Source organism: Rana temporaria, chromosome 5 (assembly GCF_905171775.1).
Source record: "Rana temporaria chromosome 5, aRanTem1.1, whole genome shotgun sequence".
NCBI classification, from domain to species: Eukaryota; Metazoa; Chordata; class Amphibia; order Anura; family Ranidae; genus Rana; species Rana temporaria.
In genome coordinates this window covers 296,234,283-296,246,753 of record NC_053493.1, presented here as the reverse complement: position 1 = coordinate 296,246,753, position 12,471 = coordinate 296,234,283, and the positions used below count along the sequence as shown (strand labels likewise).

General features: G+C 39.2%; 1 protein-coding gene across 2 annotated transcripts in view; it reads right to left on the bottom strand.

Annotated features, from left to right (window-relative positions):
* Positions 1-12,471, bottom strand: part of DLGAP1 (DLG associated protein 1) — a 392,681-nt gene that overhangs the window by 255,295 nt on the left and 124,915 nt on the right. The gene's annotated exons all lie outside the window — the stretch shown is intronic.

Sequence of the window (12,471 nt, the reverse complement as noted above, 5' to 3'; positions counted from 1 at the left end):
TGCTATTCTCCTTTGTCAGTAGTACTACTACTACTACTAACATAGCAGCTCTGAATACCCCTGAAAATACAGTAGATCCTATTCTGTATATTCCTCTCCAATCTCCACACACCAGCTTGAATGCCAAAAAAGACAGGCCTGTATACTAGTAGGAGCATTGCTACACCCGCTAACATGTGGTGCTAGTGCGCATTCCAAAGAACAAAAATGACATCACAAGCCCAACGTATTTCACGTCCAGCAGTGTGATCACAATGACTTCCGCTGTCTTATCAGATCTACTCATTAACTCTTTTTTTTTTTTTTTTTGAATCCAACAAAATTTTATTTAGTTTGCAGAGGTACAAAGTATGCAAGGTCCCCTTAACATTGCGGGGACAAAATAACAACAAAGGATAAGACATCCAGTACTCGTTGAGTATTTATAGACAGGAGGTAGAGCCCCCTCCCCCCAAACCGTTTCAAACATCACCATCCCGCCAAGTAGCACCCTCCCCACCTCACCCCACATTGATGCCCAAAAGTCTATCCATCACAAGGTCTACCGGGGCTAGACCTGGCACATCCAGCCACTTTGCCCATAATTTCTCAAACTTGTGGGTATTACCCCTGTGTTGATACACCACTTTCTCCATCCTCAGCACCAGCCCAATATTATTAATCCATTCAGCCAGAGTCGGAGGAGCCTCAGCCCTCCAGTGAACCATAAGGAGTTTCCTTGCTTGGAACAGAACCCTGTGTATCGCCTCTCTGTCCGCTTCCTCCCATTCGTACTCCTCCAGAGCCCCCAAGAGACAAGCCCTCGGATCCTGTGGAAGAGCCACGCCAAATGTTGAATTTACGGTACTCACAACTCCCGCCCAATACGTGTGGAGCTTTGGGCATCTCCACAGCATATGGATCAGATCACCATGGTCTCTTTTGCACCTGGTACAGGTTGGATCAAGCTGTGGATTCATCTTATGGAGCCTGTGTGGGGTATAGTAAGTGCGCAGCAAAATATACAGTTGTGTGAGCCTCTGTGAAACATTCAGCGAGCATTTGCCTACTGCCTGAAAGATTTTTTCCCATTGTTCCCCATCCAGCTCACCCGCATCCGCCTCCCATCTTCATTAACTCTTTTGTTACTTTTTTTTATTTTATTTATTATCGTAAAAAATATAGATTTTTTTTCAAAATTGTCGCTCTTTTTTTGTTTATAGTGCAACAAATTAAAACCCCAGAGGTGATCAAATACCACCAAAAGAAAGCTCTATTTGTGGGAAAAAACTATGTCAATTTTGTTTGGGTACAGTGTTGTACGACGATCGGGGGGAAGTAAAAAAAAATTTAAAATAAATAATGTGGCTGAATAAGTGTGCTCACACTCTTATAACTGGGTATGTAGCTGTGTTCAGAATTAAGCAATCACATTCAAACTCCTGTTAAATAGGAGTCAGTACACACCTGTCATCATTTAAAGTGTCTCTGATTAACCCCAAAAAAAGTTCAGCTGTTCTAGTAGGTCTTTCCTGACATTTTCTTAGTTGCATTTTACAGCAAAAGCCATGGTCTGTAGAGAGCTTCCAAAACATCAGAGGGATCTCATTGTTAAAAGGTATCAGTCAGGAGAAGAGTACAAAATAATTTCCAAGGCATTAGATATACCATGGAACATAGTCATCATCAAGTGAAATAAATATGGCACAACAGTGACATTAGCAAGAACTGGACGTCTCTCTAAAATTGATGAAAAGACAAGAAGAAAACTGGTCAGGGAGGCTGCCAAGAGGCCTACAGCAACATTAAAGGAGCTGCAGGAATATCTGGCAAGAACAAGCTGTGTGGTACATGTGACAACAATCTCCCGCATGTCTGGGCTGTGGGGTAGAGTGGCAAGATGGAAGCCTTTTCTTATGAAGAAAAACATCCAAGCCCAGCAAAATTTTGCAAAATCGCATCTGAAGTCTCCCAAAAGCAAATGTGTTATGGTCTGATGAAACCTAGGTTGAACTTTTTGTCCATAATTCCAAAAGATATGTTTGGCGCAAAAACAACACTGCACATCACCAAAAGAACACCATACCCACCGTGGAGCATGCTTTGGGGCTGTTTTCCTCAGATGGAAAAGGGACCTTATCCAAGGTAGAGGGAATTATAAACAGTTCCAAATACCCATCAATATTAGCACAAAACCTTCAGGCTTCTGCTAGAAAGCTGAACATGTGACAATATCTCACAGATTCTCTATGGGGTTTAGGTCAGGCGAGTTTGCTGGCCAATCAAGTACAGTGATACTATGATCATTAAACCAGGTATTGGTACTTTTGGCAGTGTGGGTAGGTGCCAAGTCCTGAAGGAAATGAAATCAGCATCTCCATAAAGCTGGTCAGCAGAGGAAAGCATGAAGTGCTCTAGAATTTCCTGGTAGAGGGTTGCACTGACTTTTGACTTGATAAAACACAGTGGACCAAACCCCAGCAGATGACATGGCTCCCCAAACCACCGCAGACTGTGGACAATTATGCATTTCATTTAGAAATCGAGGTCCCAGAGTCTGGAGGAAGAGTGAAGAGGCACAGAATCCAAGTTTCATGAGGTCCAGTGTGAAGTTTCCACAGTCAGGTATGATTTGGGGAGCCATATCATCTGCTGATGTTGGTCGACTGTGTGTCAATCACAGCCATGCATCTTTAATTCTCGACAATTAAATCACAACCAATGGGAACCAGTGGATCTCTCTTCTACTAATATAAAGTGTATACAATTTAAAAGGAAAATGTCAAAAAGCGTTAACATAAATAAAAAATATAGACTATATTTCATATAAGCTGTAAAATGAAAAACAGCATGTCAAGTAGATTGTATTCTTTTCCAGGAGACCCAAAATGACTTAAAGTAAAACTAAATGCAAAATGTTGACTTCTCTTCCTAAAAATAAGCGGTGACGTAAGCATGCCCGCCACGGGGGTGACTGGGCTTATCTGTCTACATGCTTTATTTTACCTGTCTTGTGTGAGTAGTTTTCTATTTTGTTAAATTGGTGAGGTTTGACCTTACTACATCATGAGCTCCCCTTTTATCTTTGTATCCTCCTGAGCTTCTGTTATGGATTGCTTTGGATGTCTAACCTGATGGTAAGCAGTTTGTGAGTTGGGTGTACACTCAGGTGTGAAGTGGTGTATGTTCACATGAGAGGACTCGAGGTTCAAGAAATATCTTGCACTGATCACTTTATGTTTGGACTGATTTTGCACTGTGCACTTTATTTAGATATTGTCTTCGAACACTTATTTTCATATGTTGAATTTCCGTTTGTATACATTATTCCTATGTAATGTATATGTCATTGAGTTGAATTACTGATGTATTAGGACTTTGTTTGATAGCGCAACACAATATTTTTTTCTTATTTGTTTTTATCTGTATGTGCTGTCAACATTTAACTGATATTGTATTTGCTTGATTGATAGTATTTCTTGACACTTTGTGCAACCAGTATTCCTTTTTTAGGAGTATGAGAGGGCTATAACCCCTGTCAGACTTTTTTTTCCCGATCTGTGTCCCATTGGGGATGTTTACCTTCACTTCCTGTCCCATAGCCAAAAGAGGAAGTGAGAGGAAATCCCTGTAAATTAAGGGAATTCCTTGGGGGCCCCCAGGTCATCAGAACTAGTGTCCCCATTGGAAGATTTCCCATTGGTTACTTTTCTGGGGACAACCCAAAATGTGGGATTATCTTTTACTTTCACTTTCAATGATAATGTTAAACAGGACAAATAGAGAGGGTGAATCTCCTTAATAGGGGCAAAGACAGCAATACAAACCTAATAGGTGTTCTAATCCATCTCCCTTCTAAAAATGTTTGCCTTCAGTTATACTTTAAAGTTATAAATAATCTACATTTCCACTATGGAGCACTTGTGGTTTTCTTACTGGATATCTCTAAATAAATCATAGTAAAAGAGTGTCTCTAAAAAGAAAAAGAAAGGCAGCTAAATGTGTGGGTGGAGTCTGGGGAGTATAAAAGAAGCCCACTCACCTGCATTTCTTGTCGGTTCCGATACCCTCCCACCCATTCCCCTTTTCAGGGCAACTTCTGACGCATCCCTCATTTACAATCGTTACTTTTCTTGGGTATGCCCCCTTTTTTGGTGTACCGACCAGCTGACCAGGGCACACCTCAGGTCTGTTTTATGTTGTGAGTCTTGTGGTGTCGTTATGTGTATAAAAAACGAATATATATATATATATATATATATATATATATATATTAGTGCTGTCAAACGATTACAATTTTTAATCGCGATTAATCGCATTAATGTCATAGTTAACTCACGATTAATTCGTCATAAATTTTGATCGCTGTTTTCTAGCTGATCTAAAACCATTTTTGACATAAAGGGACACTTTTGGACAATCTACAGTTTTCAGGCAGAAAGAATAGTTTTTATTTTATAAAAGAACATGTAAGACACTGGGCAGACCACAGGGACAAGGGGGGTGTGTATTTTTTACATACAGTACTGTAATCTATAAGATTACAGTATACTGTGTGTATTGTGTTTGTTTACTTTTTTGAATTTGGCGCCGTTCTCCGCTCCCGTGCGTCGTAACGTCGCAGGGAACGGAGATCGGCGGCACACAGACACTGTGAATCGAGCGAGGAGGACCCGCTCGATCACACAGCGGGGTGGCAATGCTGGATCCAGGGACAAGGTGAGTAACTTACCTGTGAATCCAGCGAGAAGGTAAGCCGCGCCGCTGCACACTCTGCACGTCCACCCCGAGCGTTAATCGCGCGATAAAAATATTGACGGCGTTAACATGGGTTTGCGTTAACGCCGTTAATATCGCGTTTAACGCACAGCACTAATATATATATATATATATATATATATATATATATATATATATATATATATATATATATATATATATATATATATATATATATATATATATATATATATATATATACACATATATATATATATATATATATATATATATATATATATATATAAATAATTTCAAATTATATTTTTTATAATTTAAAATCTGGTGAGGCTCTGCATAGAAACCTATCAGATTCCATTTTTTTTGCCAATGCTTCATTGGATAAGCTGAAGTTAGAAGCTGATTAGCTACCATGCACAGGTGTGCTAGATTTTACACTCTCCAGTTTTAGTAAATCAACCCCATGGCTTCTTCACGTTACCATCACGAGTGGGGTGGGCCCAATTCTGTGAGACCACCCACCATGTTGTCCTCTGCAACCAACAGACAAGAAGTACTATCAACATTTATTTTCAGATAGCCAAGCTTCAATATTTTCCAGCAGTCTTTTTCCGTATTAGCACAAAATATATTTTATTTAAAACTCAATGAATAGTTACAATAGAACAACCATGAAAAGGGTCAGCATGAATTGACATCAACTCAGCACTAATAGGCAGACAAACTGAACCATGATTAATTTTTATACAAGACAAATCATTTTTCTTCCATGAGAATTAACAAGACATATAACAATATAAAGACATTACATTCTTTTCTTTAAAGGCTATTTTTCAAGTTGTACTTTTGACCTGTTGGAAAAAAGTGTCACAATGTAATATTTTTCCCATTTGTCACTATATAGAACATGTTCATTTCTGTGAAACACGGTGCTAAGGAATTGTTGCATTGTACTATTACCTCCTTCCTTGTAATGTGTCAGTTGTTACTCTGGGTAATACAGTAGGAAATGCATGCAATCTACTGGAGAAAACGATATTAAAAAAACATCCCCTGCAGGAACTGGTGCCTTTTACAAAACACAATAGCAAAGTTGGACTTTTTCTTAGGAGAACTGAAATGGTCTCATCCACCTTTCTTGCTGGCAAAAACAAGTCTATAAATGCTGTTTCGATTAAATGAGTGCCTCTAGGCTGAAGTTTTGTTATTGTGAAAAATGTATATGCAGGGTTCTCGAGTCTTGGGGGCTACTAGTGTAAAAACAGAAAATAAAAATACAAATTTCATTGATGGATGATTTTAATAACACGCTTTGGGTGGTTGGGAATGAAATAGATTATTGCTGATAGTACTGGGAGTAAATGTATAAAAGATGTGGGCTCCCAGTAAAATGTTTGTTGTGGGTCATGTACTAATCTGCAAAAATATATTTGTGCTTATAAAAAGTTTTACATTTTCATTTTATAGAAAAATAGGCAATACTGCTAAAGATATTTTATACGACAGTCAGTAATAGTGTTATTTTTCTGGATCGGTTCTGCTTTCTCTGTAAAACGGAAGCATCAGGATCCAGCAGTTTGGTCGCTGAATCATCCTGATTTTCGGGTTAGGCTTCTGAAAGCTCATACAAACACATGGTTTATCCTGATAAGGTCATATCTTAGTACAGCAGTACCTCCAGATGTATGGTATAGGCAGAATATCCATCCAAACCACTAGACTTGGCAGAACTGGGAGATTTTACTTACAGGTACACACACTCCAGTCAAACATTAAAATGTTGCCTATAGACTCACTCAGGAGATACAGCCTGTGGCTGAGAGGCTCTATTTGTATTCTAACATCTATCTTGTGCAGTTGGCTGCCTCATGTGCTTAATCCCAGTGGTTGCTAACTTTCTTGTTTATTTTAAATGGCCCGGAATCTGAGAGTTGAGTTCCATCTCTGGTTTCTTTTGGAAGGGGATTTCAAAGCATACAATCCTAAGATAGGAGGCTACAGACTTACATCCCTAAAAGTGCTATTTAAGCTTGACAAGCTTGTTCAGATTCCCCTATATAGATCTTTAGTGAGACCTCATTTAGAATACTGTGTCCAGTTTTGGAGAACTTACACAAAGATATTGATAAAATAGAACGAGTCCAGAGACTGGTAATAAATATGATGAAGGGTTTAGGGGACAACTTCGGGAACTTAATATCTACAGTCTAAAGAAGGAAAATGGGAGACATGATTACAATTTTTAAATAATTTTATGGGAGTGAATAAGGTTCAGGAAGGCAGTGTTTTCAATATGAAACCAAAATCAAGAACACGGCACATGGCCTCCAAAAAACTGGAGGGAAGTTCAAAGCTAATCTTAAAGTATTATTTTACGGAAAGAGTAGTTGATGATTGGAATAAACTGCCAGCCGAGGTAGTGAGACAGTCATCAGTAAATGGCTTTAAAAATGCTTGGGAAAAACATAGATCTATAGCAGTGTTTCTCAACTCCAGTCCTCGGGGTGCACCAACAGGTCATGTTTTCAGGATTTCCCTCAGATCAAACTGCTGTGGTAATTACTAAGGCAGTGAAACTGATAAAATCACCTGTGCACAATAATGGAAAGCCTGAAAACAAGACCTGTTGGTGCGCCCCGAGGACTGGAGTTGAGAAACACTGATCTATAGTCAGGCAATAAAGTTTAACGAAAAAAAAAATGAGCAGACTTTCTGCCATCACTTTTCAATGTTTCTATGTTTAAACATGGGTACAATGAGTACTACAAGGTCCCAATATCAATCTTCGTAATGGTGATGTATGGGCACTCAAACGCAGAGTTATGTGCCAGTCAATTGGGGTAATTTATCTCATTAAATGTTGCTGCGGCACATTTTATGTAGGTAAAACTAAACTGAACTTTTTTTGTAGAATTCGTGACCATGTGCCAGCGATTTCCAAACGGAAGATGGAAACCCCATTAGTCGGCACGTTGGTCTATACCATAACCACAGTCTTAAAATGATTGTTTTTTTTTTTTACGCCCTAGAACATATTCCACCACATGAGAGAGGGGGCGATGCAGATAGACAACTCCTTCAAATTGAAGCTAAATGGATCTACCGTTTGCCAGCTACTAAATACCCAGGCCTGAATGAAGGCATTAGTTACAAACCCTTCCTATAGTAGGCTGATCCTCTTTTAGAGTTGAATTGGATTTACTTTGAGGAGGGGGTCCTTTGTTTCCCTTTGTTTATCTGTGTATTATTTTCCCTGTCCTCCTCGCCATAGTCCTACCGAGTTTGGCCTTTCTGATGTCCTGCCCTCTGCCTTAGGGTAGGCTAGTCATGGACTCGCTGTTTCTGTCGCCACTGTTTATTGCGAAATTGTGGCACCCTCAAGGAATTGTATTTCTCTGCTCATGAGCCATTCAAATGTATTTATGTTTCACATTTATATAATTTTTATATATCTATTGCTTTTAAAGGGCTGGTGGCCTGGTACGGAAATGCACCTACTGTCAACTGATACAAAGATCGTAATTAAACAGTAGCAACAATTTAAACAGGTAATAAAGCTTAGCTACTTCCCTTTACTATTGTCTGATACACCGGTTTATATTGTATTTTTTAATTAATCAGTCTTTTTGCATTGACTGACAGATCTATCTCTCTTAAAGTGTTTTCATACTTGTCTCCTGTCTGCAATGAATATCATCCAGGACTATTTTGAGGCTCTCAGATTAATGTTGTTTGTTAGATTAGCATGTAAGCATATTATTATCTTTCAATATGGTTAAAATCACATAGCAGTACAAGTACTCAATTACTGGTCTAATTTAAACTATTTAATATTATTTTTGACAACTTTTTAGGTTAAACAATGGTTTTCATGAAGGACTTCCCATAAAGCATATTACATTCCCCGGTTTGGTAAGCCCATTTGACCTGTATGTCATTGCCATGTATATGAAATGTGTCTGATGAGGTGACCAGACGTCCCCTTTTCTGTGTTTTCTCCTTTGAGTATCTCACAAGAAGACTCAGGAAGAACTTTCTTATGGGTTTCTATGTTTTTTCTCAGGTACTGCTATAAAATGTGCAATATATAAGATTTGTTGTTAAATAGTTTATACTTAGAGACAATTTCTGTTTGATAATTTTGTATTTACAATTTGTTTACACTTACCTATTAGATAAGAAAGTCCACATGTGTTCCTGAAGAAGCCTGAACAGGTTAAACATGTAGAACAGCAAGCTTGTGACTTTTTATTTTTATAAATAATATTTTTTTTGACAAGCACTCCAAAAGTCCCATACATTCCTCCATTTTGGGGTTTTCTCCCACTTTTCTACAAAGGGATGTAGGTGCTGAGTAAAGCCCCGTACACACGATCAGAATTTCTGATGGAAAAAGTCAGACAGACTTTTCCCATCGGAAATTCCGACCGTGTGTATGCCCCAATCGGAGTAATTTTGATGAATTCCATCAGAGTTTAGACAGAGAACATGTTCTCTTTTACTCCGATGGATATCTGTCGGAATTCTGATGTGAGTTTGGTCGGACAAAGGTCCAATCGTTTTTATGGGGCTTAATTTGAATAACTTGCATATGTTCACTCTCCATTTTCTTTATACAATGAGTACTAGACTTTCTGAGTTGATCACAACTACAATATTTATGCAGTATTTCTTGAACTGGGTGAGGAGATCTAAAGCCTCGTACACACACTCGCTACGTGTGTATGAGGCTTTGAGGTTTCTTGTCTGGAAATCTGCCCAGAATCTCGACCAGAAAAATAGAGATCCTGCTCTGTATTTTCTCTTCGAGATTCTTGTCGGCCTGTTTCCCGACGAGAAACCCGAGCGTCTGTATACTTACCTGTTGCCATGGAAACCCGCGCATGCTCGAAATGACTTTGACGCATGCACGGTAGCTTCCTAGGCATAGGTAGGGTACAGCAAGATGGCGGCGACGGCATCGAATGTGACAAGCGCATGCTCGTCGTACGCGATGACGTCACCGCGTTCTTGCCTTTCAAGAGAACCGCGGTTCTTTTGAAAGGAGAGTCTTTACACTCGGGCAGCAAGAGATTCTTGCCAAGAATCTCGTCAGGAAAAACAATGTTTTTTTCCTGACGATATTCTGGCCCGTGTGTACGAGGCTTAAGATTTCAGCTTGCAATTGCTTATGTCATTTTAAAGGGTACTCCACATTTGTGGAAAAAATAACATTGCATATAAAATTGCTACACAAGCTATATTATAATTTGATGTTATTAAAAAATGCCCTGTTCATCTCAATCTGCAGTGTTGTAACGTTTGGTAAAATTCAAAGCAATATGGCAACCTGGAGGTGTTCTGTACAATCATTTGGTGTACAGAACGCCTCCAAAAATTTAATTTGCTTGCGTGATTGGTTTACTATTTTGCCAAAAGTCTGTACTAAGATACAAGTCAGTTTTTTTGTTTTTGATGAGGGCTACCTATAAGGCAATACAGACACTGCAATTTTTCTCATCAGAACACTAAAAGTGCATCAGATGATTATAAAGAAAAAAAACAAAAAAAAAACCTTCTCAGTCAATTCGTTTTTAAAGGAAAATGTCAAACAAACCTCAATTTTTTCCACAACAGAAAAAGATGGGAATCTGCAACAAAATGTATTAAAATCTTTGCAATATACATTAATCACCCAGATGGGATTTTTTATTTATTTTTTGTCAAAAGTGTATTTACTCTTCAAGGTAGACCTATGTTAAGATGTTAAATTAAAGCTTTTTGTATTTACTGATGCTTTCAAGTACAGTAAATCTGCAACCATATTGTATAATATTGTTTGATATTCTTAAGACTGATAAATTGTCTTTTCATTCTGCACCCATATCTTCAAGTCACACCTAAAATACTGTGAATCAAACTGCCAAATACATGTGAAGTGCTACTGAAGAAAATACGATTTCTAGCAGAGATAATAAATATGTTAGTAGCTTCCCATTGGGACTGACAAGAAATGGTTTATGCTTTTGATAAATAGCCTTCTGAAACCTCTCAGGTTCTAAAAAAACAGTACACTCATTACTGTAATTACCCAAGGAAATGTTTTGAAGGAGTTTTTTCTTTTATATCTATTCAGGAAATTGATATAAACAGTACTCAACAACATAGCTGTAGACATGACTTCAGGGAGAAGAAAACATAGGTGATATTTGAGGTTAACTTTGGTCTCTGTCAAGGCATTCTATATTATGTGACCATGTCAACTCATATTATTGCAGAGAACAGACGACGCCGGTTGCTATTTCCCCAAAGTAAACAATGGTCACTGTATTGACTTGAGGAGTCCTATTTGCCTGTGATTAGCTCTGTGCAGGTAATCCTAATCCTAACCCTCAATCATCACTTTGGGTGAGGCGGAGAGGCCCTTCAGGCCCCCAGGAGCAGAGGCTAGGCCACAATTTTGACCTCTTTAACCTCTGTTCCTACACTGCTGTCCTGTAAGTATGAAAATATAAGGCTACATCATGATCATGTTCTACCAACCTTATACATAAATAACATTACCATACATATCCTCTCAAAGTCCAGTAGACTCCCCAAACTTAAAGCGCAGCTCCACCCAAAAGGGGAAGCTACTCTTGTCTGCTTCATTCCTCTCTCCGCTGCCACATTTGACACCTTTTGGGGGGAGTGGGTACCTGGTTTTGGTTCGACTACCATCCTCCTTCCTCCACAGCCAGCCCATTTACAGAGCACACCGCATTTTGCGCATGTGCAGTGTTGGAACAGTAGTGAAGCCTGGCAGGCCTCCCCTAGTTGAGATGGCTGCACAGCACCCGATAGCTGATTAAAAATTTGGCTCGGGTGAAGACACCGCTGGATTCCTGAACAGGTAAGTGTCCTAATGTTAAAAGTCAGCAGCTACAGTATTTGTATTTTATTTTTTCTGAAGGAGCCTAGAGCTATGCTTTAAAGGTAATAAATGCATACAAAGATAAAGGGGTTAATTTACTAAAGGGAAATAGATTAATTTGCTTTGATTTACTAAACACTGTGCACTTTGCAAGTACATTTGCACACAGAAGGGCATTTGCTCCAGAACTAAGTAAATGAGGTAAAGCTTCACTTTACAAAGAATACCCAACCACATGCAAGGAAAATTAAATAAACCTGCATTTTTGCTTGCATATGATTGGATGATGGAAGTCCGCAGAGCTTTCCCTCATTTACAAAGCTCCGGAGCAAATTCCCCTGTGGAGTGCAACTGTTTACAGTCTATTTGCCTTTAGTAAATCAACCCCATAGTGGCCAATGATTTTTTTTTTTTTTTTAACAACAAGGTTGGTCTTTATTAAGGCAAAAGTGGTACAGTATAAGGTACATTAGTCATCAATACAAAGCAGCATCGTAGGCAGACATGAGATACAGAAATCACAGCCGCAGGTGAACATTCCACAAGTCACATCACGACAGGAGTACAGCTAAGCATATCCATCATGACAATTACCAAGCTTGGTAGGCCGGGGACAGGGAGAGGGGGGGGGGGAAAGGGGGGGGGGGGAGAGAAGGCAGGGAGGGAGAGACAGTCAGCAGGGGCGGCAATACAATATCCAGGCTCGATCAAAGAGGATTTATCCATGGCCCCCACATCCGCTCAAATTTCAACGGGCAGCCCCTATTCATGTACGTCATTTTATACAGCGGGAGAACTGCATTCACCGCATCCATCCACCCACCCACCGTAGGGGGGGTTCTAGAGGTCCATTTTAGTAA